This window comes from Centroberyx affinis, unplaced genomic scaffold, assembly GCF_046629955.1.
Source record: "Centroberyx affinis isolate AG114_WGS23_722 - 3 ecotype Tasmania unplaced genomic scaffold, CSIRO-AGI_Caff_v1 ptg006627l_1, whole genome shotgun sequence".
Taxonomy (NCBI): domain Eukaryota; kingdom Metazoa; phylum Chordata; class Actinopteri; order Beryciformes; family Berycidae; genus Centroberyx; species Centroberyx affinis.
Window position 1 is genome coordinate 57,449 of NW_027283358.1, and position 5,851 is coordinate 63,299.

Here is a 5,851-nt window from a genome sequence, read left to right on the forward strand (position 1 = left end):
ATTCAGTGCATAGTTCATTCATAATAATACATAAACATATTCATATGTAGTATAGTTTGTTTATATAGCACTTTCCAAAACCGAGTTACAGTGCTTTACAACAAGAAGAATATAGTTTAAAAAGTATGATACATTTTGGCGGGGGGGGGGGGGGGGGGGGTCTGGGGCTCCTCCCCCAGAAAAAAAAATAGTAATTTAAAACAAATTTCCTGCATTTCTACACCACCTAACCTCTGGATTAAGTCAAGAAACAGCAACCCTGTATAATGTCAACCAAAATGTTAAATTATGTTATATTACTAGATTTCAGCATTGAGGTCCTTACATTCATGATTTTGCATAGGCATACTAAGACACAGAGCCATAGAGATAAAACAGTAGAGGGGAGCTGTCATAGAGAATTCCTATTCTGGAATGGGACCATATGGCAGCCATCTTACCTGGGTCAACTGCTCAGCTGACTGTCATTGGAATCAATGGTGATAGTGCCTTATGCTGCCATTATAATGCTAATATTTTTTTATTGAGACATCACTACTACTTTTTATTTAGCTCACTGTGTGCAAGACAACTGAGACTGTCTGAAATGGTACCAAACATGAGCATTTTTTGTAGTTTGTAGATAAAAAAAATAGCGAAACTATGTTAAGTAATTATGTTTTAAATCATAAAGATTATCTTCTGGAAGTATTTTAATGGTGCATTTACTTTACAGAAACTATGAATCCTTTTTTCAAGAAGACTTTATAATTCTCAGATTTCTTTGGTACTGAGTAGTTGTATTAAGAGTAAATATGAAAATCTGCTTATTTTTAATGTAAAACCCCCAAATGATCTGTTGTTGTAGCAACAGACAGATGTTGGCAGCAATGAAATATCACCAACACTGAAACACACCTAACAATACACCCAGATAAAATATACAATAAAAGGCAAATGTAATGCCATGAAGTGGTTAGTGTGACAGCTCTAAGCCAATTTAAGCAGGTAATAATGGACATAAGTTTTTTATTTTACTTTATTACAATCCATAAAGAAATAATTTCTGTAGATGCCATCATGTAAACAAGTAGACTACTACAGTAAAAACAAACATCTCTACACTTGAATCAACTTAAAATCCACAGTAGCCTATACAGATATGCAAATGAATGTCCTCTCTGTCTGCCACCACACGTCACCATGTGTCACTTCCATCATTAAGGAGCGTCTTGGCAGAAACAGCCTGCAATTAATTCAAACAAAATCGGCTCAGTACTGAGTACTATACAAGTACTATACAAATACTATAGAAAACACTTGTGTTATACTTACACTTGTGTTATATCTCTGTGCACAGAGCGTCCCCGTAACCATAGTAACTCACTCTCACTCCTGCCTGCGTGCGCCATGGACTGTGACGCTGCGTGGTGCTTTTAATTGCTCCGGGCAGCGCTCACGCCGGGCAGACGTTCCATCCGGTTTGCTTTCAGATTATTCCGTTTGTCAGTGAATTCCTGCCATTACTTTATTTATTTATTTATACACATATATCTCTTTTAATTTCTAAAAGTTGTTTTTTTTTCTAGGTTCCAATATGTTCCAGAAAACTCCAGTTTGACTTGACAGAAGTTAACGTTGTAGCGTAACCTCTGCTCAGTTTGCATTAGTTATTTCTTCATTCTGAGCGTTGTTGTATTGCAGCCTTTAGGAATATCATTCATTCATTTTTGCACAGATGCTGAAACCCTTGCCTTACTGTAATAAAGGCCTGTATCAGCCAGAACAAATTCAAAGCACAATAAAGTCAATATTTCAAGGTGTTTACTGAGTTGTGTGGTGGTTCTTAAGCTATTATATGCATAGGCTTATAATCAGATCATAATCAGCATATTAACCAGAACACAGAAGTCTGTCTTTCAAGAAAAAGGGATATGAGACGTTTTTAGCCAGATGATGTTTTTAATTCAACATGTTTGAAACTTAAGAATGATGATATGTACAGTAGTAGATTTGTAGGCCTAACATGTTATGCCTATCTTGCATGAATTTAACAATTATTTTCATACAATCAAACAAATTGGGATTCATGTGGATAAATATGAGTGGACAGGAGGCTGAGCGTGAGCAACCATTCTCAATGTGAAAACCATTTCCTTTCACTTTAGTGACTGGTAGCCTATATTCCTTTTTATTTCAATTCCAACCTTGGTGATGAAGCGATATTTTTCACCGGGTCGTCCACGTTTCTACAGCCTGCATGAAACACGGTAAGAACACACGGGGTGAAGTGTCTAAGATGCTTTTAGTCGTCCATCTTGGGAACTGCGGTTGTCTTTTCCTAAGTCCTTATGAATTCTCCTTCACATCTTTCCTTGACCTCATGACCTTTTCCAAAGAGGTCAAGGAGAAGTGGTTAGGAACAGGAGTCAGGACGTATTTTTTTGACTATTGGACCGCAGCCCCAGTGTCCCCCTACAGACTGACCCTGAGCCTCACAGACTGAACTGAGTCACCTGTGTGTTCAGCTGTAGAGCCTGAGTGTGAGAAGTCATGAGGCTCCAAACGGTTCAGGAGGAACGGGACGGCACTTTGTGGCGTCACGTGTTGCCATGACGACGTCAGACGTCACTATCTCCCGTCAATTAATCAATTTGTAATTTACTCTTTGTTTGCCCTTTTGTCTAAACAGCATTATTAAACTAAAATTAAAAAAATGTTGATGAATAATGTTAAATAGCCATAGGTATATGTTTTGTGACACTGCAAAGTTTATACTGTGCTAATGGATGTAGAAAATACTCTTCAGTCTACTAGAGGTTAACCTGCACTACATCATTACAATATGTAAAATATGTAAAAAAAAAAAAAAAGAAACAGTAGGAGGCACGTTGAAAGCAAACGGTATAGTTTTCTTTCAGCTGGATTCACTTTGTCCGTTTGCCTCATGAAAAGAGTTAAGTGTTCCTAATATTTTGTCCAGTCTGTGTACATGTCCACATGTCACCAGAGGGGTCAGAGGTCAGAGGTCAGCAACCTGTCACATGACAAGCAGCTGCTGATCTCACTGAGCTAGAAGCAGCTGAGAAGCTTCATCCATCACATTATTTATATCACAGTTGAAACTGCTGATGATAACTGTGTGTGTGTGTGTGTGTGTGTGTGTGTGTGTGTGTGTATGTGTGTGTGTGTGTGTGTGTATGTGTGTGTGTGTGTGTGTGTGTGTGTGTGTGTGTGTGTGTGTGTGTGATCCTGTACAGAGTGAACCATCATCTCAGCAGCTGTCTTTGGTCAGCAGTGTGAGTGTTTCTCTCTCCCTCCTCTATCTGACAAGAGACACTGAGGAACCAGACCCAGACACAGACCAGATCTCAGACCCAGACCAGAACCTAAACCCAGGATAGAGTGGTTCAGTGAATGTGGCGTGGAAGCTGTGGATGTGGATCAGTGTGTCAGAGGAAACTCTGTAGAAGGACAGAGAGCCAGCAGGCCAGTCCAGATACACTGCTACTCTGTTAGAGTCAGAGGAGGAGAGGGGAGGTATGACTGTTCTTCTGTTATTGTGCCAGGCAGAGTAACTGTTACCAGAGCAGCTCAGACTCCAGGACTTTTCATTCCCTCCAAGCCTGCAGTCAGCACCCTCTCCTCTCCTACTGATTCCTCTGTAAGTCACTCCTATATGAACCCCTCCTTCCCACTCGACCTCCCAGTAACAGCGACCAGTCAGACCATCTCTACACAGCAGCTGTTTCCAGTAGTCAAATCTCTCTGGGTGATCAGGATATGGCTGCTCCTCTTCCACCTTCGTCACCTTTCTGTTGTCTTCAGACAGGAAGAGCTTTCTGTGTGCTGTGTTTGGGTCCAGTGTGAGTTCACAGGCATCTGATGAGAGAACAAGACTCAATACAGCAGCAGCTTCTCATCTAATACACCTGTTGTGTTTATTATTGGTTGATTTATTAACAGATTGACTGTTCATTTCTTCAGTTTCATGATGACACATTTTGTCAGCCATCTTTCTTCAGAGTAGGATTTGAATGAATAGATGTCACACATGAGCTTTCTATTTAAATAGAAACTGAATGTGCTGCTTTGTTTTCATGAATCAAACTGAAGACACACTTACACTTCCTCAGACCTGGTTTCAACCACCGCACTGCATCATGGTCCAACCTGGGGGGGGGGGGGGGGGGGGGGGGGTAAATAAAGTTAGACAGCATAATCTCTTTGATAATGAACAAATAACCTTCATAACCTTCCATATGAGTGATTTTCCAGACGCCGTCACTCATATCCTCCATTCAACATTAAACAATATTCCTCAGCTTCTCAGCAGCTCCGTTCACACTGAATTTATGAATCAGAGTGAATGTTCATATGTTGGTACAGACTGGAGCAGAGCGGAGTAAAACCACCAGACCGAGTCTGTACGGTAACAGGAGTCACTCCACTCCTGTAAATAATGTCTGTAACCATAGTAACGTTTACCGCAGACCAATATGGCGGCTCCCGTCGCCTGTGTTTTCAGTCTACTGGACACCAGTAACACCAGTAACCAGAGGCGTCAGTTTGTCCATCAGATTTTAATAAACCTCCACCGACAGCGGCGTGGTTTTCTCTTCTTCCACCTCATGAACTTGATACTTTAAAGAGACGCAACATTTGGCCTCAAGACACAGAACTGGTGGAGCAGCTGCAGTGTTGAGGAAACAGACTGATAGAAAATGTGAGAACGTCTCAACTCTTCCCTCCGTCTCTTTCAAATTAACGACGATAAAGTTACGTAACGTAACGAGCTGCCGTCCGGTCCGGTTCCGGTTCTGGTTCACGCTACTCGGACCGACCGGATCCGCTCTCGGATTCGGTATCGACACCCGAACGTTTCGGGTAGCGAGTTCGGTCGTAGAAAGCTTCGCTCTCCTTAATAACCGAACCGTGTGTGAACCGAACGGGACGAAGCTCCGATGAGGAGCGACGGCTGTATTTAGCCGCGGTGCGGACGCAGCCGGTCTGACAGAGAAAATGTGTGTGACTCTCAGCCTTCTAGCGGACGTGGCCTCTCCGTACCTGAGAGAGTCCGGTCTCCGGTGTGGATCCTCCGGTCCAGCAGAGAGCAGCTTCACTCCTGAGGCTCCTGGATGATTGTAGCTCAGGTCCAGCTCTCTCAGATGGGAGGGGTTGGAGCTCAGAGCTGAGGCCAGAGAAGCACAGCCTTCCTCTGTGAGCAGACAGCCTGACAGCCTGCACACACACACACACACACACACACACACACACACACACACACAGAGAGACACACACACAGAGAGAGACACAGAGAGAGAGAGACACATGCACACACGAAGAGAGAGAGAGTGAGACACACAGAGAGAGAGACACACATACACACACGCAGAGAGAGAGAGAGAGAGAGAGACACACACAAACACACACACACACAGAGACAAACAGAGAGAGACACACACACAGAGAGAGACACAAACAGAGACACACACACACACACACACACACACACACAGAGAGAGACACACACACACACACACACAGACACACACAGAGAGAGACACACACACACAGAGAGAGACACACACACAAAGAGAGAGAGACACACACACACAGAGAGAGAGAGACACACACACACACACAGAGAGAGACACACACACAGAGAGAGAGAGAGAGAGACACACACACACAGAGACACACACAGAGAGAGACACACACACAGAGAGAGACACACACACAAAGAGAGAGACACACACACAAAGAGAGAGAGAGAGACACACACACACACAGAGAGACACACACACAGAGAGAGACACACACACAGAGAGACACACACAGAGAGAGACACACAGAGAGAGAGAGAGACACA

At 43.1% G+C, this 5,851-nt stretch overlaps 1 long non-coding RNA gene across 1 annotated transcript; it reads right to left on the reverse strand.

The window, feature by feature from the left end:
- Window positions 1-1,541: 1,541 nt before the first annotated feature.
- LOC139638883 (uncharacterized) lies at window positions 1,542-5,423 on the reverse strand. Its single transcript, XR_011694831.1, has 3 exons — window positions 5,047-5,423; window positions 4,106-4,152; window positions 1,542-3,861 (listed from the first exon to the last, which is right to left on the reverse strand). It is a non-coding gene; the product is annotated as an uncharacterized lncRNA (long non-coding RNA).
- Between the last annotated feature and the right edge of the window lie 428 nt (window positions 5,424-5,851).